Source organism: Ranitomeya variabilis, chromosome 8, assembly GCF_051348905.1.
Source record: "Ranitomeya variabilis isolate aRanVar5 chromosome 8, aRanVar5.hap1, whole genome shotgun sequence".
In the NCBI taxonomy this organism is placed as follows: Eukaryota; Metazoa; Chordata; class Amphibia; order Anura; family Dendrobatidae; genus Ranitomeya; species Ranitomeya variabilis.
Genome location: NC_135239.1, coordinates 211,145,729 through 211,171,940, shown reverse-complemented (window position 1 = coordinate 211,171,940; position 26,212 = coordinate 211,145,729). Strand labels below are relative to the sequence as shown.

At 43.9% G+C, this 26,212-nt stretch overlaps 1 protein-coding gene across 4 annotated transcripts in view; it reads right to left on the bottom strand.

Moving 5' to 3' along the window:
* The window catches only part of RAD18 (RAD18 E3 ubiquitin protein ligase), a 232,811-nt gene that overhangs the window by 20,300 nt on the left and 186,299 nt on the right, over positions 1–26,212 (bottom strand). The window contains exon 15 of one of the 4 annotated variants that reach the window (XR_013218460.1): positions 18,627–18,823. The exons of the other annotated variants lie outside the window; for them this stretch is intronic. The gene's annotated coding sequence lies outside the window, so the exon portion shown is untranslated. Of the gene's footprint in view, positions 1–18,626; positions 18,824–26,212 lie in introns of those variants that run through there. 4 annotated transcript variants of the gene reach the window in all.

Below are 26,212 nucleotides of genomic sequence, written 5' to 3'. Positions count from 1 at the left end.
CGCTGGACATTGACTGGACGGTGGCCGCTCGGTAATAATCCGGTCACTGCCCGTGTCACCGTCACACGGACGTATCTCCACAAATGCTCCTGATCCGATGTGATCGTCATTCAGAGAGGAGAATGGAAGAGGATTATTCAGATCTTCAACAACGTGCAGCCATATATGAACGTGCCGGCACATAAGCGGAGCACTATTATCAGCACCATCATGGGCACCAGAAGACAAAACGAGCTCTTATCCGCAGTATATGGATTGAGTATCTGTAGGTGGGGAGACCTCCATTAATTGGGGCATCTTATTAAGAGACAGCGACAACAATCCTTAATTATATACAATATACAGTACAGACCAAAAGTTTGGACACACCTTCTCATTTAAAGATCTTTCTGTATTTTCATGACTATGAACATTGTACATTCACACTGAAGGCATCAAAACTATGAATTATCACATGTGGAATTATATACTTAACAAAAAAGTGTGAAACAACTGAAAATATCTACTATGTAATTGTCTAAGGGTCACTTCCGTCTTTCTGTCTGTGTCACGGAAATCCCAAGTTGCTGATTGGTCGCGGCTGTTTTGCTGTGACCAATCAGCGAGGGGCACAGTCCGGCGGCAAAATGGCCGCTCCATACTCCCCGCAGTCAGCACTCACACAGGGTTAATGGCAGCGTTAAAGGACCGCGTTATGCCGCGGTGTAACGCACTCCGTTAACGCTGCTATTAACCCTGTGTGACCAACTGTTTACTATTGATGCTGCGTATGCAGCATCAATAGTAAAAAGATCTAATGTTACAAATAATAATTAAAAAAAAAAAAGTTATTCTCACCCTCCGACGTCGCTCGCTGTCCTCGGCAATGCAAGCTGCAGGTTCCGGTGCCAAGGATGCCATGTGACCGCGACGTCATCACAGATCCTGCGCTCATACAAACTCTGGGACTGAAAGCTGCCGCGTGCACCGCACAGTCGCCAGGACTTCAAGGGGCCTCCGGAAGGTGTTTATACACTCACTGGCCACTTTATTAGGTACACCTGTCCAACTTCTTGTTAACACTTAATTTGCAACTCAGTGCATTTAGGCATGTAGACATGGTCAAGACAATCTCCTGCAGTTCAAACCGAGCATCAGTATGGGGAAGAAAGGTGATTTGAGTGCCTTTGAACGTGGCATGGTTGTTGGTGCCAGAAGGGCTGGTCTGAGTATTTCAGAAACTGCTGATCTACTGGGATTTTCACGCACAACCATCTCTAGGGTTTACAGAGAATGGTCCGAAAAAGAAAAAAAATCCAGTGAGCGGCAGTTCTGTGGGCGGAAATGCCTTGTTGATGCCAGAGGTCAGAGGAGAATGGGCAGACTGGTTCGAGCTGATAGAAAGGCAACAGTGACTCAAATCGCCACCCGTTACAACCAAGGTAGGCCTAAGAGCATCTCTGAACGCACAGTGCGTCGAACTTTGAGGCAGATGGGCTACAGCAGCAGAAGACCACACCGGGTACCACTCCTTTCAGCTACGAACAGGAAACTGAGGCTACAATTTGCACAAGCTCATCGAAATTGGACAGTAGAAGATTGGAAAAACGTTGCTTGGTCTGATGAGTCTCGATTTCTGCTGCGACATTCGGATGGTAGGGTCAGAATTTGGCGTAAACAACATGAAAGCATGGATCCATCCTGCCTTGTATGGAGCATCTTTGGGATGTGCAGCCGACAAATCTGCGGCAACTGTGTGATGCCATCATGTCAATATGGACCAAAATCTCTGAGGAATGCTTCCAGCACCTTGTTGAATCTATGCCACGAAGAATTGAGGCAGTTCTGAAGGCAAAAGGGGGTCCAACCCGTTACTAGCATGGTGTACCTAATAAAGTGGCCGGTGAGTGTATGTTTATTTTTTATTTTAAGTCTTTTTTAACCACGCATATAGTGCCCACATTGCTATATACTACATGGGCTGTGTTACATACTGCGTGGGCTCTGTTATATACTACATCTCTGTGCTATACACTATGTAGCTGGGCGATATACAACGTGACTGTGCAATATACAACGTGACTGTCCAATATACTACGTGGCTGTGCAATATACTATGTGGCTGTGTCGGTTCTGTTATATACTACGTCGACTGTGCAATATACTACGTGGCTCTGTTATATACTACGTGGCTGTGCAATATACTACGTAGCGATGCAATATACTACGTGGCTCTGCTATATACTACGTGTCTGACCAATATACTACGTGCCTGTGCAATACACTACGTGGCTATGTTATAAACTACGTGGCTGTGTCATATACTACGTAGCTTTGCTATATACTACGTAGCTGTTATATACTACGTCGGTTGTGTTATATACTACGTCACTGTGCAATGTAGTACGTAGCCTGTGCTATATACTACCTACATATTCTAGAATACCCGATACGTTCTAACGTATTGGGTATTCTAGAATATGTAGGTAGTATATAAACATATATATGCCGAGGACAGCGCGTGACGTCAGAAGGTGAGAATAACCTTTTTTTTTTAATTATTATTATTTGTAACATTAGATCTTTTTTACTATTGATGCTGCATAGGCAGCATCAATAGTAAAAAGTTGGTCACACAGGGTTAATAGCAGCGTTAACGGAGTGCGTTACACAGCGGCATAACGCGGTCCTTTAACGCTGCCATTAACCCTGTGTGAGCGCTGACTGCAGGGTAGTATGGAGCGGGCACTGACTGCGGGGAGTAAGGAGCGGCCAATTTGCCGCCGGACTGTGCCCGTCGCTGATTGGTCGTGGCTGTTTTGCCGCGACCAATCAGCGACTTGGGATTTCCGTGACAGACAGACAGAAAAAAGGAAGTGACCCTTAGACAATTATATAGTAGATATATATATACTACGTGTCTGACCAATACACTACGTGCCTGTGCAATACACTACGTAGCTGTGCAGTACACTACGTGGCTGTGTTATATAACTACGTAGCTTGTTGTGAATTCCGTTCTTGGGCTCACTCCGGTGGTTGTGAATGGCACTTTTGTGAATTCTGCCCTTGGGCTCCCTCTGGTGGTTTTGAGTGGAACTGCTGCTCCTTGGATTTAGCATTAGCAGCTGCTTCCACTGATCGTCTCTCCTGGCTCTGTGTCATGATTCCCAATGGCAGGGACATGGGCAAAAACGGACTAGCTCTAGGAAGATGGTATCTCAGGTAACCGCGATGCTGAACCTAACACGCAAATAAAAGTAGCCAGGGGGTGTGCCTACGTTGTATCCCTAGACACCTCGCGCCAGCCGGAGAGCTAACTACCCCTATAAGAGGAATACACAGACCTGGCTTGCCTCCAGGGAAACCCCAAAAGTTATAGTAGCCCCCCACATGTAATAACGGTTAGGTAAGAGGAAAACACAAACGCAGTATGAATATAGATTCAGCAAAGTGAGGCCCTCTGACTAGATAGATGAAAATACAAAAGAGGACTTCGCGGTTACCTCAAAACCCTAAGCAGCCATCCTGAAACCACCTTAACTCCGTTATCAACTCATGACACCGGAGTAGTAATTTCAGATCACTAGAGCTTCCAGCAGCACGAGAAATATAAATGCATGTTGGACAAAACAAACACAAAAAGCCAAATCTTTCAACTTAGCTGAATTGCTGACTTGGAGCAGGTAGCAAGCAACAGAGATGCTCTGGTAACATTGATTGCCGGCACTAGAGTGACTGAGAAGCCAGACTAAATAGGAAACTCCCAATTTCCTGATGAAAACAGGTGCACTGGAAACACAAGACCAAAGTCAACCAGTACCACCAGTAGCCACCAGAGGGAGCCAAAAACAGAATTCACAACAGTACCCCCCCCTTAAGGAGGGGGCACCGAACCCTCATGAGAACCACCAGGGCGATCTGGATGCGCCCTATGAAAGGCGCGAACCAAATCAGAGGCATGAACATCAGAGGCAGTCACCCAAGAATTATCCTCCTGACCGTATCCCTTCCATTTAACCAGATATTGAAGTCTCCGTCTGGAAATACGAGAGTCCAAAATCTTCTCCACAACATACTCCAATTCACCCTCCACCAGCACAGGAGCAGGAGGCTCAACAGAAGGAACAACCGGTACCTCGTACCTCCGCAACAACGACCTATGGAAAACATTATGAATGGTGAAAGATGCTGGAAGGTCCAAACGAAAAGATACAGGATTAAGAATCTCCAAAATCCTATAAGGACCTATGAACCGAGGTTTGAACTTAGGAGAAGAGACCTTCATAGGGACAAAACGAGAAGACAACCACACCAAGTCTCCAACACGGAGATGATGACCCACACGACGATGACGATTAGCAAACTGCTGAGTCTTCTCCTGAGACAACTTCAAATTGTCCACCACATGACTCCAAATCCGGTGCAGTCTATCCACCACAGAATCCACTCCAGGACAATCCGAAGACTCCACCTGACCAGACGAAAAACGAGGGTGAAACCCTGAATTGCAAAAGAAAGGAGAAACCAGAGTAGCAGAACTGGCCCGATTATTGAGGGCAAACTCTGCCAACGGCAAAAAGACGACCCAATCATCCTGATCAGCAGACACAAAACACCTCAAATACGTCTCCAAGGTCTGATTAGTTTGCTCCGTCTGGCCATTAGTCTGAGGATGGAACGCAGATGAAAAAGACAAATCAATGCCCATCCTGGCACAGAACGCTCGCCAGAACCTAGACACAAATTGAGATCCTCTGTCAGACACGATGTTTTCCGGGATACCATGTAAGCGAACCACATTCTGAAAAAATAAAGGAACCAACTCCGATGAAGAAGGCAATTTGGGCAAGGGTACCAAATGAACCATCTTAGAAAAACGGTCACACACCACCCAAATGACGGACATTTTCTGAGAAACCGGGAGATCCGAGATAAAGTCCATAGAGATGTGCGTCCACGGCCTCTTCGGAATAGGCAAGGACAACAACAATCCACTAGCCCGAGAACAGCAAGGCTTGGCCCGAGCACAAACATCACAAGACTGTACAAAGGTACGCACATCCCGAGACAGGGAAGGCCACCAGAAGGACCTGGCCACCAAATCTCTGGTACCAAAAATTCCAGGGTGGCCCGCCAACACAGAAGAATGAACCTCTGAGATGACTCTACTGGTCCACTCATCTGGAACAATCTCCCAGACGGACAACGATCAGGCCTATCAGTCTGAAACTCCTGCAAAGCACGTCGCAAGTCTGGGGAGACAGCAGACAAAATCACTCCATCCTTAAGGATACCCGTAGGCTCAGAATCACCAGAGGAGTCAGGCTCAAAACTCCTAGAAAGAGCATCTGCCTTCACATTTTTCGAGCCCGGCAAGTATGAAACCACAAAATTAAACCGAGAGAAAAACAATGACCAGCGCGCCTGTCTAGGATTCAGACGCCTGGCGGACTCAAGGTAAATCAGATTCTTGTGATCAGTCAAGACCACCACCTGATGTCTAGCACCCTCAAGCCAATGACGCCACTCCTCAAATGCCCACTTCATAGCCAAGAGCTCCCGATTACCGACATCATAATTTCGCTCGGCGGGCGAAAACTTTCGAGAGAAAAATGCACATGGTCTCATCACTGAGCAATCGGGACTTTTCTGCGACAAAACCGCCCCCGCTCCAATTTCGGAAGCATCAACCTCAACCTGAAAAGGGAGCGAAACATCAGGCTGGCGCAACACAGGGGCAGAAGAAAAGCGGCGCTTAAGCTCCCGAAAGGCCTCCACAGCCGCAGAGGACCAATTGGCAACATCAGCACCCTTCTTAGTCAAATCAGTCAGAGGTTTAGCAACACTTGAAAACCCAGTTATAAATCGACGATAGAAATTAGCAAAGCCCAAGAACTTCTGAAGACTCTTCAGGGAAGTAGGCTGCGTCCAATCACAAATAGCCCGAACCTTGACAGGATCCATCTCAACAGAAGGGGAAAAAATATACCCCAAAAAGGAGATCTTCTGAACCCCAAAGATACACTTTGAACCCTTTACAAACAGAGAATTGGACCGCAAAACCTGAAAAACCTTCCTAACCTGTTGAACATGCGACTCCCAGTCATCCGAAAAAATCAAAATATCATCCAAATACACAATCATAAATTTATCCAGGTATTTACGGAAAATATCGTGCATAAAGGACTGAAAGACTGAAGGAGCATTAGAAAGACCAAAAGGCATTACCAAATACTCAAAATGGCCCTCGGGCGTATTAAATGCAGTTTTCCACTCATCTCCCTGCTTGATCCGCACCAAATTATACGCACCCCGAAGATCAATCTTAGAGAACCACTTTGCCCCTTTAATACGAGCAAATAAATCAGTCAATAGTGGCAAAGGATACTGGTATTTGACTGTAATCTTATTCAACAGGCGATAATCAATACAGGGCCTCAGGGAGCCATCTTTTTTACCCACGAAAAAAAAACCTGCTCCTAAAGGGGATGAGGATGGACGGATATGTCCCTTTTCCAAGGACTCCTTAATATACTCTCGCATAGCAGCATGCTCAGGCACAGACAGATTAAACAAACGACCCTTGGGAAACTTGCTGCCCGGAATCAAGTCTATAGCACAATCGCAATCCCGGTGAGGGGGGAGAGAACTAAGTTTAGGCTCCTCAAAAACATCACCATAATCAGACAAAAATGCCGGAATTTCAGTGGGAGTAGATGAAGCAATGGAAACCAAAGGTACTTCCCCATGAGCCCCCTGACATCCCCAGCTTAACACAGACATTGTTTTCCAGTCAAGGACTGGATTATGAGTTTGCAACCATGGCAATCCAAGCACTAAGACATCATGCAAGTTATGCAACACAAGGAAGCGAATCACCTCCCGATGGTCAGGAGTCATACACATAGTCACTTGTGTCCAGAATTGTGGTTTATTCCTAGCCAAAGGTGTGGAGTCGATACCCTTCAGAGGGATAGGAACTTCCAAAGGCTCTAGGCTAAACCCACAGCGTCTGGCAAAGGACAAATCCATAAGACTCAAGGAAGCGCCAGAATCCACATAGGCATCCACAGTAATAGTTGATAATGAACAGATCAAAGTTACAGACAAAATAAACTTAGACTGTAAGGTGCCAATTGCAAAAGACTTATCAACCTTTTTTGTGCGTTTAGAGCATGCTGATATAACATGAGCAGAATCACCACAGTAGAAGCACAACCCATTTTTACGCCTATAATTCTGCCGTTCACTTCTGGACAGAATTCTATCACATTGCATAATCTCCGGTGCCTGCTCAGAAGACACCGCCAAATGGTGCACAGGTTTGCGCTCCCGCAAACGCCGATCAATCTGAATAGCCATAGTCATGGATTCATTCAGACCTGTGGGCGTAGGAAACCCCACCATGACATCTTTAACGGCGTCAGAGAGACCTTCTCTGAAATTCGCCGCCAGGGCGCACTCATTCCACTGAGTAAGCACAGACCATTTTCGAAATTGTTGACAATATACTTCAGCTTCATCATGCCCTTGAGAGAGGGCTAGCAAGGCCTTTTCAGCCTGAATCTCCAAATTAGGTTCCTCATAGAGCAACCCCAGTGCCAGAAAAAACGCATCCACATTGAGCAGCGCAGGATCCCCTGGTGCCAATGCAAATGCCCAATTCTGGGGGTCACCCCGCAACAAGGCAATAACAATTTTAACCTGCTGAGCGGGGTCTCCAGCGGAACGAGATCTCAGAGAAAGATACAATTTACAATTGTGCTTAAAATTCAAAAAGCGAGATCTATCTCCAGAAAAGAACTCAGGTATAGGGATCTTGGGTTCAGACATAGGAGCATGTATCACATAGTCTTGGATATTTTGAACCTTAGAGGCAAGAGTATTAAGATTAGAAGCTAAACTCTGGATATCCATTTCTCAACAGCAGAGATCTGAGCCATTCAGGGGTTAAGAGGAGAGAAAAAAAAAACAAACAAAAAAAACCCAGCAGATTGCAATTATGGCTAGACAGAACCTCTGAGTAAAAAAAAAAAAAAAAAAAGGGTCAGAAACTTCTTTTCTCTCTCCTTCTTTAGCCAATACCTTTAATACATTATGGCCGGCAATACTGTCATAATTCCCAATGGCAGGGACATGGGCAAAAACGGACTAGCTCTAGGAAGATGGTATCTCAGGTAACCGCGATGCTGAACCTAACACGCAAATAAAAGTAGCCAGGGGGTGTGCCTACGTTGTATCCCTAGACACCTCGCGCCAGCCGGAGAGCTAACTACCCCTATAAGAGGAATACACAGACCTGGCTTGCCTCCAGGGAAACCCCAAAAGTTATAGTAGCCCCCCACATGTAATAACGGTTAGGTAAGAGGAAAACACAAACGCAGTATGAATATAGATTCAGCAAAGTGAGGCCCTCTGACTAGATAGATGAAAATACAAAAGAGGACTTCGCGGTTACCTCAAAACCCTAAGCAGCCATCCTGAAACTACCTTAACTCCGTTATCAACTCATGACACCGGAGTAGTAATTTCAGATCACTAGAGCTTCCAGCAGCACGAGAAATACAAATGCATGCTGGACAAAACAAACACAAAAAGCCAAAGATTTCAACTTAGCTGAATTGCAGACTTGGAGCAGGTAGCAAGCAACAGAGATGCTCTGGTAACATTGATTGCCGGCACTAGAGTGACTGAGAAGCCAGACTAAATAGGAAACTCCCAATTTCCTGATGAAAACAGGTGCACTGGAAACACAAGACCAAAGTCAACCAGTACCACCAGTAGCCACCAGAGGGAGCCAAAAACAGAATTCACAACAGCTCTGCTATTTAACCTGGCTCTGGGCTTCAGCCAGTGCCAGCTGTCAATGTTTCTTGGTTGGATTCAGATCTCTCCTTGGATTTCTCTGATTGCCGGTCCATTTCAGCAAAGCTAAGTCCTTGCTTGTTCTTTTGTTGTCCACCTGCTGTGGACTTAATCGCTCAGCTCATGTTATGTTTTTTCTTGTCCAGCTTTTCATTATGCTCTATTCAACTTAGCTGGAAGCTCTGAGGAAGCAGATTTGCCCTCCACACCGTGAGTCGGTGTGGAGATTATTTTTGTAAACTCTGCGTGGAATTTTTTAGCTTTTAATACTGACCGCACAGTAGCCTTTTCTGTTCTGTCTATTTAGGTAGTTTTGGCCTCATTTGCTAAATCCTGTTTTCATTCTGTGTATGTCATTTCCCTCTCCACTCACAGTCAATATTTGTGGGGGGCTATCTTTCCTTTGGGGGTTTTCTCTGAGGCAAGATAGCTTTCTGTTTCCATCTTTAGGGGTAGTTAGTTCTCTGGCTGTGACGAGGTGTCTAGGGAGTGACAGGAACATCCCACGGCTACTTCTAGTGTTGGTGTTAGGATTAGGAACTGCGGTCAGTACAGATACCACCTCCTCAGAGCTTGTCCCATGTTGCCTCTTAACCACCAGGTCATAACAGTAGCTGTTATATACTACATCGGTTGTGTTATATACTACGTCACTGTGCAATATAGTACGTAGCCTGTGCTATGTTCTATACCTACATATTCTAGAATACCCGATACATTAGAATAGGGCCACCATCTAGTGTCTTATATTCTATGGTTCTTCAATGTAGCCACCTTTTGCTTTGACGACTGCTTTGCACACTCTTGGCATTCTCTTGATGAGCTTCAAGAGGTAGTCACCGGGAATGATCTTCCAACAATCTTGAAGGAGTTCCCAGAGATGTATAGCACTTGTTGGCCTTTTGCCTTCACTCTGCGGTCCAGCTCACCCCAAACCATCTCGACTGGGTTCACACTTCCTCCTTGTAGATCTTATTGTCCCAGACACTTTTTCTTGGAGATGGTTGGAAACTTTCAATCTCAGTAATTTGGGGATCCCTCGGTGACGGGATCAGACACGTGTGACCAGGGGGTATTTCCCTCCTAGGGCATGTTTTCTGATATGATTAAATATCCGTTTCGTACTAGCTCGATAATACAGTGATTTTTGCTTCCAATGATGTGACACATGACAAACATTATTTGCCATTTCCTCCAATTTTTCTTTGTGCCCAGTGTTGTGAATTTGGATTCTGGGCTCCCCCGGTGGCCGCTTGTGGAATTGGACTTGTCATCCTCTTTCCTGTTTCACCTGATTCCATCAGTAGTGGGTGTCGCTATTTAAGCTCATTTCTCTGGTGGTTTCTTGCCGGTCAACAATGTTATCTGATGCCTCTCAGTGCTTGTTCCTGCTTCTAGACTACTACTAGATAAGTTGGACTTTTGTCCATGTTTTGTTTTGCCTATTTGTTCCAGTTCACAGCTGAAGTTTTGTTACTGTGTCTGGAAAGCTCTCGTTGATCAGGGATTGCTACTCTGGCGTTATGAGTTAATGCCAGAGTTTAAGGTAATCTCTGGATGGTGTTTTGTTAGTGTTTTTCTGCTGACCATGAAAGTATACTATCTGTCTTCTGCTATCTAGTAAGCGGACCTCAAATTTGCTAAGACTATTTTCCTGCTGCGTTTGTTGTTTCATCTGAACTCACCGTCATTATATGTGGGGGGCTACTGTCTTCTTTGGAATATTTCTCTAGAGGTGAGCCAGGTCTTATATTTCCCTCTGCTAGCTATTTAGGTCTTAGGCCAGAGCTGGGCATCTAGCGATAAATAGGAAATGCTACCTGGCTATTTCTAGTTGCGCGGCAGGCTTAGTTCATGGTCAGTATAGTTCCATCTTCCGAGAGCTTGTCCCTCTATAGGCTTGCTATGATCTCTGCCTGCAGAGATCATGACAGTTTGACCGGCCAGTAAAGTGTTAAAGACCCAGGTTGAGAAAGGAGAGTTATAAGAAGTCTGCTGAAATTTTTTTTTTTTTTCCTCCAGTCTGCCTTGCTGCAGTCTTTTCTCTCTCTCTCCTCCTAATCTCTGTATGCTCTGTGTGCACCTGACAATAATGGATCTCCAGAGTGTAACTGCGGGTTTGAATAATCTCATCACGAAAGTACAAAATTTACAAGATTTTGTGGTACATGCTCCGGTATCTGAGCCGAGAATTCCTTTGCCGGAGTTCTTCACAGGGAATAGAGCTAGCTTCCAGAATTTCCGAAATAATTGTAAGCTTTATTTGTCCCTGAAGTCTCGTTCAGCTGGAGACCCTGCTCAGCAGGTTAGGATTGTGATTTCCTTGCTCAGGGGTGACCCTCAAGATTGGGCCTTCTCATTGCCAGCAGGGGATCCTGCGTTACGCGATGTGGATGCGTTTTTTCTGGCCTTGGGCTTGCTTTATGAGGAACCTCATTTGGAACTTCAGGCAGAAAAAACTTTGATGGCACTATCTCAGGGGCAAGACGAAGCTGAAGTTTTCTGCCAAAAATTCCGTAAATGGTCTGTGCTTACTCAGTGGAATGAGTGCGCCTTGGCGGCAACTTTCAGAGAAGGTCTCTCTGATGCCGTTAAGGATGTTATGGTGGGGTTCCCTTTGCCTGCAGGTCTGAATGAGTCCATGACAATGGCTATTCAGATTGATAGGCGTCTGCGGGAGCGCAAACCGGTGCACCATCTGGCGGTGTCTATGGAAAAGACGCCAGAAAGTATGCAGTGTGATAGAATTCTGTCCAGGAGCGAGCGACAGAATTTTAGACGGAAGAATGGATTGTGTTTCTATTGTGGGGATTCTACTCATGTTATATCAGCATGCTCTAGGCGTACAAAGAAGCTTGATAAGTCTGTTTCCATTAGCACCATTCAGTCTAAGTTTATTTTGTCTGTAACCCTGATTTGCTCTTTGTCATCCATTGCCACGGACGCCTATGTTGACTCTGGCGCCGCTCTGAGTCTTATGGATTGGTCCTTTGCCAATCGTTGTGGTTTTGATTTAGAGCCTTTGGAGACTCTTATTCCTCTGAAGGGGATTGACTCCACCCCATTGGCTAATAATAAACCACAATACTGGACACAAGTAACCATGCGTATCAATCCGGATCACCAGGAGATTATTCGTTTCCTGGTGCTGTATAATTTACATGACGATTTGGTACTGGGATTGCCATGGTTGCAGTCTCACAACCCAGTCTTGGACTGGAGAGCAATGTCTGTGTTGAGCTGGGGATGTAAGGGTATTCATGGGGACGTACCTTTGGTTTCTATTTCGTCGTCCATTCCCTCTGAAGTCCCTGAGTTCCTCTCTGATTATCAAGACGTCTTTGACGAACCCAAGCTTGGGTCGTTACCTCCGCACCGTGAGTGCGATTGTGCCATAGATTTGATACCGGGTTGTAAATATCCAAAGGGTCGTTTGTTCAATTTGTCTGTGCCGGAACATGCTGCTATGCGGGAATATATAAAGGAGTCTTTGGAAAAGGGACATATTCGTCCATCCTCTTCTCCCTTGGGAGCTGGGTTTTTCTTTGTCTCAAAAAAAGACGGCTCTTTGAGACCATGTATTGATTATCGGCTTCTGAATAAGATCACTGTTAAGTATCAATACCCATTGCCATTGCTTACTGATTTGTTTGCTCGTATAGAGGGTGCTAAGTGGTTCTCTAAAATTGATCTTCGTGGGGCGTATAATTTGGTGCGGATCAGGCAGGGGGATGAGTGGAAGACCGCATTTAATACGCCCGAGGGCCACTTTGAGTATTTGGTCATGCCTTTTGGTCTTTCTAATGCCCCTTCAGTTTTCCAGTCTTTTATGCATGATATTTTCCGCGATTTTCTGGATAAATTTATGATAATATATCTGGATGATATTCTGATTTTTTCTGATGACTGGGACTCTCATGTCCAGCAGGTCAGGAGAGTTTTTCAGGTTCTGCGGTCTAATTCTTTATGTGTGAAGGGGTCTAAGTGCGTTTTTGGGGTCCAGAAAATTTCCTTTTTGGGGTATATTTTTTCTCCCTCTTCCATTGAGATGGATCCCGTCAAGGTGCAAGCTATTTGTGACTGGACTCAGCCCTCCTCTCTTAAGGGTCTTCAGAGATTTTTGGGCTTTGCCAACTTTTACCGCCGATTTATTGCTGGTTTTTCGGATGTCGTTAAACCACTGACTGATTTGACCAGACAAGGCGCTGATGTTGCTAATTGGTCCCCTCATGCTGTAGAGGCCTTTCAGGAGCTTAAGCGCCGTTTTGCCTCTGCCCCTGTGTTGCGTCAGCCTGATGTGAATCTGCCTTTTCAGGTTGAGGTTGACGCTTCGGAGATCGGAGCTGGGGCAGTGTTGTCGCAGAAAGGTTCCGACTGCTCCGTCATTAGGCCTTGTGCCTTCTTTTCTCGCAAATTTTCGCCCGCAGAGCGGAATTATGATGTTGGGAATCGGGAGCTTTTGGCCATGAAGTGGGCGTTTGAGGAGTGGCGCCATTGGCTCGAGGGGGCTAGACATCAGGTGGTGGTATTGACTGACCACAAAAATTTGATTTATCTTGAGACTGCCAGACGCCTGAATCCTAGACAGGCGCGCTGGTCTTTATTTTTTTCTCGCTTTAATTTTGTGGTGTCATACCTACCGGGTTCTAAGAATGTTAAGGCAGATGCCCTTTCTAGGAGTTTTGACCCGGACTCTCCTGGTAATTCTGAACCCACAGGTATCCTTAGGGAGGGAGTAATTTTGTCGGCCGTTTCTCCTGATCTGCGGCGGTCCTTGCAAGAGTTTCAGGCGGATAGACCGGATCGTTGTCCGCCTGATAGACTGTTTGTTCCGGATGATTGGACCAGCAGAGTCATCTCTGAGGTACATTCTTCTGCATTGGCAGGTCATCCCGGAATTTTTGGTACCAGGGATTTGGTGGCAAGATCCTTCTGGTGGCCTTCTCTGTCACGAGATGTGCGAGTCTTTGTGCAGTCATGTGACGTTTGTGCTCGGGCCAAGTCTTGTAGTTCTCGGGCTAGCGGACTGCTGTTGCCCTTGCCTATTCCTAAGAGGCCTTGGACACACATCTCGATGGATTTTATTTCAGATCTGCCTGTTTCCCAGAAGATGTCTGTCATCTGGGTGGTCTGTGACCGTTTCTCTAAAATGGTCCATTTGGTTCCTCTGCCCAAGTTGCCTTCTTCTTCTGAGTTGGTTCCTCTGTTTTTTCAGAATGTTGTCCGATTGCACGGTATTCCTGAGAATATTGTTTCTGACAGAGGTACCCAATTTGTGTCTAGATTTTGGCGGGCATTCTGTGCTAGGATGGGCATAGATTTGTCTTTTTCGTCTGCTTTTCACCCTCAGACTAATGGCCAGACCGAGCGGACTAATCAGACCCTTGAGACATATCTGAGGTGTTTTGTCTCTGCTGACCAGGATGATTGGGTTGCTTTTTTGCCATTGGCAGAGTTCGCCCTCAATAATCGGGCCAGTTCTTCCACCTTGGTGTCCCCGTTTTTCTGTAATTCGGGGTTTCACCCTCGATTTTCCTCCGGTCAGGTGGAATCCTCGGATTGTCCTGGAGTGGATGCGGTGGTAGAGAGATTGCATCACATTTGGGGGCAGGTTATGGACAATTTGAAGTTGTCCCAGGAGAAGACTCAGCGTTTTGCCAACCGTCATCGTCGTGTTGGTTCTCGGCTTTGTGTTGGAGATTTAGTGTGGTTGTCTTCTCGTTTTGTCCCTATGAGGGTCTCTTCTCCTAAGTTTAAACCTCGGTTCATCGGCCCTTATAGAATATTGGAGATTCTTAATCCTGTTTCTTTCCGTTTGGACCTCCCTGCGTCCTTTTCCATTCATAACGTTTTTCATCGGTCGTTATTGCGCAGGTATGAGGTACCTGTTGTACCTTCAGTTGAGCCTCCTGCTCCGGTGTTGGTTGAGGGTGAGTTGGAGTACGTTGTGGAGAAAATTTTGGACTCTCGTGTTTCCAGACGGAAACTCCAGTATCTGGTCAACTGGAAGGGTTACGGCCAGGAGGATAATTCTTGGGTCAATGCATCTGATGTTCATGCTTCTGATCTTGTTCGTGCCTTCCATAGGGCTCATCCTGGTCGCCCTGGTGGATCTGGTGAGGGTTCGGTGCCCCCTCCTTGAGGGGGGGGTACTGTTGTGAATTTGGATTCTGGGCTCCCCCGGTGGCCGCTTGTGGAATTGGACTTGTCATCCTCTTTCCTGTTTCACCTGATTCCATCAGTAGTGGGTGTCGCTATTTAAGCTCATTTCTCTGGTGGTTTCTTGCCGGTCAACAATGTTATCTGATGCCTCTCAGTGCTTGTTCCTGCTTCTAGACTACTACTAGATAAGTTGGACTTTTGTCCATGTTTTGTTTTGCCTATTTGTTCCAGTTCACAGCTGAAGTTTTGTTACTGTGTCTGGAAAGCTCTCGTTGATCAGGGATTGCTACTCTGGCGTTATGAGTTAATGCCAGAGTTTAAGGTAATCTCTGGATGGTGTTTTGTTAGTGTTTTTCTGCTGACCATGAAAGTATACTATCTGTCTTCTGCTATCTAGTAAGCGGACCTCAAATTTGCTAAGACTATTTTCCTGCTGCGTTTGTTGTTTCATCTGAACTCACCGTCATTATATGTGGGGGGCTACTGTCTTCTTTGGAATATTTCTCTAGAGGTGAGCCAGGTCTTATATTTCCCTCTGCTAGCTATTTAGGTCTTAGGCCAGAGCTGGGCATCTAGCGATAAATAGGAAATGCTACCTGGCTATTTCTAGTTGCGCGGCAGGCTTAGTTCATGGTCAGTATAGTTCCATCTTCCGAGAGCTTGTCCCTCTATAGGCTTGCTATGATCTCTGCCTGCAGAGATCATGACAGCCCAGGTTTAACATCTGCCAAAGTGCTATTATGGCCGCACAATGGAGCAGCCGGTATTAAACGCAGTCTGAACGCAGCGGCGAGCGAGGGTTTATTCCTGGGTAGACAAGGACATGTCAGCAGACAGCTCAGCAACAAAGAGCAAACACAATGTTTAATCAAAGAATTAGACTGGAAGTCACGAGGCGAATCCCAAAGCAAGGAGCAATTGCCGGGTCTCCTAGCAGCAGCGAGACAAAATCCTACGTTATAGGAAACATCTTGCTAAAATCCCCAATTATCAAATGTCAATCATCCTCCGCGTAATACAGGGAACATTACCACGTTACAGGCAGAACGAGACCCGGCTCCGAACACAACTTCTAGGACAGAGCAGCAGGTCGCAGGAGTTGCACAAAAGGTAAAATACAAAAATGAAGTCTATTTGTAACTTTGAGATAAATTCGGGAAGCACGTACGCCATTTTTAAGAATTTGTTGCAAGAAAAAACATAAGACAAAGAAATACATAAGTCGGTGGCAAAGTGTCCAATGATCTGCACAATAATTTCATACTAATGACTGGGGAAAAGTTGGCACCAAAACACAAGTAAAAAATGCATGTTTTTACTGCCGTGATTTTCTTGCCAAGAGGTACAGAAATGCTGCCAAAATTTTTGCATCAAATGTGTGCACATAGCCAATGGCCCAAGAAGCCAATCTGTAAGAGCAAAAAGTAAAGCAAATAAGATCGAGTGACTCGAGTCGATATTCTCTGTATATAAAAGAGAAAAACTTCTCTGAAGTTCTAATGAACAAAATATAAAAGGCAAAAGGTCAAATAAAAGAAGACACCTACAAACTGAGAATTAAGAAATAAGAACACGAGCGATGGAACATCGCCCCAGTGACAGGTTAACAGCCGGCCGCAGGTGGACTAATCCTAGGAAGAACGATACCTACAGGACCAGCATTACTGTGAAATGGAGAGGCATCAACGTCACAGGGACCTGGAGAGCGAACATACAGCCACAGTGTACAAACCACAGAAAAAACACCGCATAACGTACAACAAGGATCGCTGAAGTCATAAATAATACACAACGTAAACATGAGCGGCTGCGAACCACGAGGCATAACTTCCTACAGCCCAGTCTACGAGAGGGAATTCATTCCTGTTACTTAAGGCTCAAGATGAAAAGGAAAGAAATATCCAATATTCTCATCGTTCGCAGGACAGAGCCAATATTATATCACCAGTTACACCACAACTTCTATAATACTGCTCCTATGTACAAGAATATAACTACTATAATACTGCCCCATGTACAAGAATATAACTACTATAATACTGCCCCATGTACAAGAATATAACTACTATGATACTGCCCCTATGTACAAGAATATAACTACTATAATACTGCCCCCCATATACAAGAATATAACTACTATAATACTGCCCCTTATGTACAAGAATATAACTACTATAATACTGCTCCTATGTACAAAATATAACTACTATAATACTGCCCCTATGTACAAGAATATAACTACTATAATACTGCCCCTATGTACAAGAATATAACTACTATAATACTGCTCCTATGTACAAGAATATAACTACTATAATACTGCCCCTATGTACAGGAATATAACTACTATAGTACTGCCCTTATGTACAAGAATATAAAGAATATAACTACTATAATACTGCACCTATGTACAAGAATATAACTACTATAATACTGCTCATATGTACAAGAATATAACTACTATAATACTGCTCCTATGTACAAGAATATAACTACTATAATACTGTCCCCTATGTACAAGAATATAACTACTATAGTACTGCCCTTATGTACAAGAATATAAAGAATATAACTACTATAATACTGCACCTATGTACAAGAATATAACTACTATAATACTGCTCATATGTACAAGAATATAACTACTATAATACTGCTCCTATGTACAAGAATATAACTACTATAATACTGCCCCTATGTACAAGAATATAACTACTATAATACTGCCCCCTATGTACAAGAATATAACTACTATAATACTGCTCCTATGTACAAGAATATAACTACTATAATACTGCCCCCTATGTACAAGAATATAACTACTATAATACTGCCACTATGTACAAGAATATAACTACTATAATGCTGCCCCTATGTACAAGAATATAACTACTATAATACTGCTCCTATGTACAAGAATATAACTACTATAATACTGCCCCTATGTACAAGAATATAACTACTATAATACTGCTCCTATATACAAGAATATAACTACTATAATACTGCCCCCTATGTACAAGAATATAACTACTATAATACTGCCCCCTATGTACAAGAATATAACTACTATAATACTGCCCCTATGTACAAGAATATAACTACTATAATACTGCCCCTATATACAAGAATATAACTACTATAATACTGCTCCTATGTATAAGAATATAACTACTATAATACTGCCCCTGTGTACAAGAATATAACTACTATAATACTGCTCCTATGTATAAGAATATAACTACTATAATACTGCCCCTGTGTACAAGAATATAACTACTATAATACTGCCCATATGTATAAGAAAATATCTAGACTAGAGTATGATGGTAGGTAAATGACATTTTGTACAGTGTGCAGGTTTGGTTATATGGATTTTTCATGTTTAGATACAGTATTTCTGTGCAGAATTACCGCTGTAAGATGCGGTGCGGTAGCTGCCGCCTGAAAGTTCACAGTATGGACATGATGTATGCACGTCTATACTGCTCAGGATCTGAACTGTGACTCAGGATAGCAGCCGCTTCTCAGCCATGAACCCACAATACTATGTAAGTATAATAATAGACAACATAGTAAAGGAACTTTCTTTCACACTTCAGACTTGCGTTTTGCAGCACCATGGGAGCCTAAAGCTTCCAGCTCGCAGAAGAGCACATTGATGGCCAGGTTTGCCAAAGCTGGAGCATTGCAGGTCCCTGATCACTGCTTTAGAGCCTTTTATTCCGGTTAGGGGCACACCACAAGGGTCCTGGTACTTGGCTGTTCAGCAGACAATGTGCGGGTGATGCCAGGCTCTGCTGGTGCAATCAGCCTATGGAGCTAAATCACTGCACTCGTATGATTTTCAGATGCATAAATTGAAGAGTTTATTTGAATTGAAGAGAATAAGATACTAGGCGAATTTGACGTTTCGGCCAACTCGTGGCCTTGTTCACAAAACCGCTGTAACAAGCAAAGAAACAAACAAAAAATATTTACAAACAGGTAAACATATACATATATACAAATATACAGAAGAGAGCAAAGAATCCATATCAAAGTCGATGAGCTGCCAATGGGCATACTGTATAACGACCAAAAAGGTAGCGCATTCTGCACAACTGGAATATACAGAAAAAGGCGGACTGTACAAAAAGAGGGAAGAAGACCATAATATTTGCAAAAACCGGTACTGGAGGAAGAACATACCCTGTTGAATTTCTCTTGCATATAAAGAAGGATCCTTTAAATTGTGTTGAGTTATATACAATGATATGGCGATATACCTAAAGAGAACAATATAGCATGAGATAGCAGCTAAGGTTTCACATCACCAGATAACGGGCTAACCAAGACCTTAATTATATTTATCATATTTATCAAGTGGTATGGACCAGGCGTCCCTTTGGTAGTATCTATATGGTGTAAGCACCCTGTATAGTGCCCGTGTAGCAAATACAAAACAATACACTGACCTAGCTGGAACGCTAAATAACGTATGTCCATGCAAAAGAGCCGTATCTGCGGCTGGAACAGATCCTGTGTTTGAAATATACATGCATATGTGAGTATGAGGCATCAATCTTATGTAATAACGGGGTTGTGAAGTATGAAGACATAGTAATACCTGTCCTGTAGATACAGTGGGCAAAATTATAAATCAGGTACTGGTCGTCCCGTGTATTCTCATATGTCCTCAAGATTACATAAAGATCTGGTGCTGTGGGCAGAACAGAGTGGAAGATACATAACCTTGTGCGGTGAGTAGTCAGTGGGACTGATACGTATATGGCATAGCTACACTAGATACCTGTGCTGAGTAGGTAAGCAAGCAACCCAATGGGTACATACAGGAGACCCTCCCTGGGGATATGGTATGCTGCCAGTGGATAAAGCAATGTCGTCCCTGTGGGGGGAGAATAATACATGCTATAAAAGATTCCCATAGTGACAAGACACTTATCTGATGGTGACTCCGTGATCTCACGTTTCAGTGGTGCAGGCAAGGCGTACGCGTTGGTGGCGTGGTGGGGGAGGCCGACACAGTCCTGTGTCTAGGCAATGGAACCGCTAAATGAAGTGCATGGTGTCCGGCGTTAAATCCAAATCCCCGGCCGGTCATGTGACCGGAAGTGTCAGGGGACGCCGGCGCCTGCGCAGGAGCTACCCTTTCTGCCGCTGAGAAGTGTAGCTTGGCGCTTGCGCACAAAGCCCCATACTAGGCGCCTATGTACAGCGCCTGCGTCTGCATGTGTGGGACTCTAGTGTGGCGCCTGCGTACAACATGTCAGGCAGAGCGCTCGTGTGTGTTCGTCGGAGGGGGAGCGCCTAAGCATGATGCTATGTGGCCCCATATTTTGGTCAGTCCGACGCCTGCGTACACTGCACTACCTAGAGTGTAATGAACTGGAGAAAGAGATCTAGTACCTAAATGTCTCTATGGCCATGGATGTTGATGGAATATATAGGGGTGCCTATAAGTGTGCCTGAGAAGGAATGGTGTTTTGTCTGGTTGAGTCATGTCTCAAAGAACGGGGAGAGAAAGGTTAGACAATAACAGACCATCTTACAGGTACACATCTAGGAACACACCACTATTAATGTATATAACAAAATAGATACACTGAAAATGACCTTAATAATGGTAGGAGTCCAAACGAAATAAATAAGAAAATAAAGAAAAGAAATGAAATAACGGAAATAAAAAGAAATGAAATAACGGAAATAAAAAGAAGAAATGAAAAAGAAAAATTGGGATAATGGTACGAAGGAAGGGAATGATATGGTTATTGGTCAAAATTATGGATTAAATATCAAGGTAAAAAATTGAGATGAACAATATAGGGAAAAATAAAAATAAAAAAATTAAAAATAACAAAATAAATAAAAATAATGAAAAAAATATATAATGAAAAAAATAAAGTGGGAACTAATGTAAGGAAACTTATAAAGGAGGCTATAGGGGTATGCGTCTTACCATCCAAAACGCGTTTGTCATAGAGGTTGGTTGTGCAAAAAGTCAATTGGCCTATATGGGAGAAAGATTAAGTTAGCCAGTCTATCTCGCGGTTCAAGCCACGTGGATGTAGAGTGTCAAGTGTGTAGATCCAAAAGGTCTCGCGCTGTTTCAATAATTTAATATGATTCCCTCCTCGTCTAGGACGAGGAACCTTTTCTATGACCTGGAATCTGAGTTGTGCTATGCTGTGGTTGGCCTCTTTGAAGTGAAGGGGGAGGGGGAGCCATACTTTACCGCAACGAATAGTAGATTTATGGTTAGAGATACGATCTCTAACCGCTTGGGTGGTCTCCCCTACATAAAGTAACCCGCAGGGGCACTTGATGATGTACACCACAAAATTTGTTTCACACGTGTAGTAGTCCTTTATTTTGTAAGATTTACCTGTCCTTGGGTGTACCACTTCGTTGCCCTTAATCACATTCGAGCAGCTCATACAACCCAAACATGGGAAGGTCCCTGTACGTTTCTGGCCTGTGAGTGTTCTATGTGTCGGTGTTTTAAGAGTGCCCAAATCAGCCCTGACGACTCTATCCCTTATGTTCTTAGGTCTTCTTGTACACATCAGGGGGGGTTCCTTAAATATAGGAATCGTGGGGTATGCTTTATATCATTGTATATAACTCAACACAATTTAAAGGATCCTTCTTTATATGCAAGAGAAATTCAACAGGGTATGTTCTTCCTCCAGTACCGGTTTTTGCAAATATTATGGTCTTCTTCCCTCTTTTTGTACAGTCCGCCTTTTTCTGTATATTCCAGTTGTGCAGAATGCGCTACCTTTTTGGTCGTTATACAGTATGCCCATTGGCAGCTCATCGACTTTGATATGGATTCTTTGCTCTCTTCTGTATATTTGTATATATGTATATGTTTACCTATTTGTAAATATTTTTTGTTTGTTTCTTTGCTTGTTACAGCGGTTTTGTGAACAAGGCCACGAGTTGGCCGAAACGTCAAATTCGCCTAGTATCTTATTCTCTTCAATTCAAATAAACTCTTCAATTTATGCATCTGAAAATCATACGAGTGCAGTGATTTTTCTGACTTTATGATACATGGGATTAAAACATCCCGTTCACTAGCACCGTGGACTATATCAATTGAGTGCTGGCTTTGATTTCTTCTCTACAGTTATTTGGTTTGTAAGCTACTAGCACCAATCGAATCCATGTCAGCCGAGACATATATGTACGACGAGTCTACCGGATCTACTATCCTATCTAAAATTAAGACCAATACGGACTTCCTGCATTTACCAAGCAATGATATAAAATCGAGGGATTGGGAAAAGGAGAGGAAGAAGCTTATTGGCTACGACTTACATTGCGCAACATTGGGAGAGTATCACCGAAAAGCCAGGATACCTCGGGGTCTACGTTGTAATCTACGTCCCACATTATTTTCTGATAATGAAAAATACTGCACTACATTTCAAAAAATTCTAAACAAATGCTCCTTCGACATAATATTACTGACCATCGAATATCTACAAGAAGCAATAAAGAGCACGGAAGAGAAAATTGAAAGCATTGAAACTCAACTCACTGCTACATTAAACGCCACTGAACTCTCCACTCTCAAGAATAAAATAGACACTAGCCTCATTTCCTACCAGAGGTCGTTGGAGGAAAGAAAACGCACAAAGTTTCAAAGGGACACTGAGGACTATTTATCTAACAAAGTGTACCGATGGGAGGACACAGCTCCCCGCCGATCGAGACCAAGATTTTGCCGCACAGCAGGGGGCAACTACCCCTCAGGGGGCTCCTCGCCAGCTGGGGGATCATCAGCAGGATCCGGCAGCGAGACTGGCGGGGCCCAAGCTGCAGGACCGCGTTTTTTAGGACAAACCGCGCGCCCACAAGGAGGGGAAAGAAGACGAAACGAGGACCGACACATGACGTTGAGATCTCAGGTAGGAGTCCAAACTCTGTAGTAAACATCTCCGACTACACCCTTTCTCCTCTTGAGCTAAAAGTCTTAAACATGGGCCTCTCCTTCTGCCCTACCCCTAGATGGGATTCTTTTCAACTCGAAAAGGATCTGCAAAGGTTTTATAGAAATATAAGGCTTAAGGTACACTTTAACGAACTTCCAAATACAGTAGTGAACAGATTGGGCACCACATCTAGCCAGAGCAGAGAGGCTGGCATTACCTTGGGATCATTGGGCCTGAGGAATCCTAGCTCCTTTGTTCCACCTAAAACTAATCATGCTGTAGAAACTTTCATCAATCTCCTTGATAGAGACATCAAAGAGACTATACATGAACAACGTCTTGGTCTCCTCCCGGTCCGTCACAACCTTAGTCCCATTGAAAAGCAAGCATTAGACACACTAAGTGAGAACAGAAACATCATAATTAAACCCGCGGACAAGGGGGGAGCCATTGTTATTATGAATAAGGATCACTATGTCACCGAAATAAGACGCCAATTATCTGACACAAATACTTACCAAAGACTCCAGGGGGACCCTACATTCACTATACAACGGAAAATCAACACTGTAGTTGACAAATACCTGAATTTAGGCACCATAGACAACAAAACCAAAACTTACCTCATTAACCATTATCCAATTACTCCAGTACTGTACATACTGCCAAAAATACATAAAAATCTCCAGAATCCCCCTGGCCGCCCGATCGTCGCTTCAACTGACTCAGTGCTCAATCCCCTTTCAAAATTTTTGGAAAAAATTCTCACACCATATACCAAGTCAACTAAATCCTTTATACTGGACACGAGCGATTTTTTATCTAAAATTCGCAATATATCTAACATTCCGCCGGACAGCCTTCTTTGTACTTTAGATGTTAATAGCCTCTACACCTCTATCGTACACGATAGGGGGGTTACAGCGGTTTCACTTACACTCCAGGAAGCAGGCATTGATAAGAACACACATGATCTCTGCATAGACCTCTTGAACCTGGTTCTTAGGGAGAATTTCTTCCTTTTCGAGGACGATTTCTTTGTACAGACATGCGGTACCGCTATGGGGTCCAATGTGGCCCCAGCATACGCTAACCTGTACATGGACCACTTCGAGAGGGAATATGTATATGCCAACCCCATTTTTCAACAAAACGCATTAGTCTGGTACAGATATATCGACGATATATTCTGTATCTGGCGAGGGAACCATACCAGCTTACAGACCTTCTATGAGGCTATTAACACCATTCGTCCGGAGCTTACCTTCACGCTTACTTACCACAATAGTGAAGTCACCTTCTTAGACACCAAAGTCCTTAAAAATTCCTTGGGTAATTTAAGCACTGACTTATACTCCAAACCAACTGATTGCAATAGCCTTTTACTTTACAACAGTTGCCACCCCAAGTCCACAAAAAATAGCCTCCCTAGGTCCCAGTTCAAAAGGGTATCTAGAATTGTTTCAGACCCGGATCTGAAAGCTACCAGACTACAAGAGATGTCCACTAAATTCAAGGCCCGTAACTACCCCACGGACCTTCTTGAAACTGAATCTACCAAAATTCTCAACGAAACAGAAGACGATACGTCTAGAATAAAAAAAAACAGACTCCCATTTGTACATAGTCACCACCCCACTATGCGCAGGGTACACAATCTAATCAGGGCACACTGGCCACTCTTGAATAAAGCATACCCCACGATTCCTATATTTAAGGAACCCCCCCTGATGTGTACAAGAAGACCTAAGAACATAAGGGATAGAGTCGTCAGGGCTGATTTGGGCACTCTTAAAACACCGACACATAGAACACTCACAGGCCAGAAACGTACAGGGACCTTCCCATGTTTGGGTTGTATGAGCTGCTCGAATGTGATTAAGGGCAACGAAGTGGTACACCCAAGGACAGGTAAATCTTACAAAATAAAGGACTACTACACGTGTGAAACAAATTTTGTGGTGTACATCATCAAGTGCCCCTGCGGGTTACTTTATGTAGGGGAGATCACCCAAGCGGTTAGAGATCGTATCTCTAACCATAAATCTACTATTCGTTGTGGTAAAGTATGGCTCCCCCTCCCCCTTCACTTCAAAGAGGCCAACCACAGCATAGCACAACTCAGATTCCAGGTCATAGAAAAGGTTCCTCGTCCTAGACGAGGAGGGAATCATATTAAATTATTGAAACAGCGCGAGACCTTTTGGATCTACACACTTGACACTCTACATCCACGTGGCTTGAACCGCGAGATAGACTGGCTAACTTAATCTTTCTCCCATATAGGCCAATTGACTTTTTGCACAACCAACCTCTATGACAAACGCGTTTTGGATGGTAAGACGCATACCCCTATAGCCTCCTTTATAAGTTTCCTTACATTAGTTCCCACTTTATTTTTTTCATTTTTTTCATTATATATTTTTTTCATTATTTTTATTTATTTTGTTATTTTTAATTTTTTTATTTTTATTTTATTTTTATTTTTCCCTATATTGTTCATCTCAATTTTTTACCTTGATATTTAATCCATAATTTTGACCAATAACCATATCATTCCCTTCCTTCGTACCATTATCCCAATTTTTCTTTTTCATTTCTTCTTTTTATTTCCGTTATTTCATTTCTTTTTATTTCCGTTATTTCATTTCTTTTCTTTATTTTCTTATTTATTTCGTTTGGACTCCTACCATTATTAAGGTCATTTTCAGTGTATCTATTTTGTTATATACATTAATAGTGGTGTGTTCCTAGATGTGTACCTGTAAGATGGTCTGTTATTGTCTAACCTTTCTCTCCCCGTTCTTTGAGACATGACTCAACCAGACAAAACACCATTCCTTCTCAGGCACACTTATAGGCACCCCTATATATTCCATCAACATCCATGGCCATAGAGACATTTAGGTACTAGATCTCTTTCTCCAGTTCATTACACTCTAGGTAGTGCAGTGTACGCAGGCGTCGGACTGACCAAAATATGGGGCCACATAGCATCACGCTTAGGCGCTCCCCCTCCGACGAACACACACGAGCGCTCTGCCTGACATGTTGTACGCAGGCGCCACACTAGAGTCCCACACATGCAGACGCAGGCGCTGTACATAGGCGCCTAGTATGGGGCTTTGTGCGCAAGCGCCAAGCTACACTTCTCAGCGGCAGAAAGGGTAGCTCCTGCGCAGGCGCCGGCGTCCCCTGACACTTCCGGTCACATGACCGGCCGGGGATTTGGATTTAACGCCGGACACCATGCACTTCAT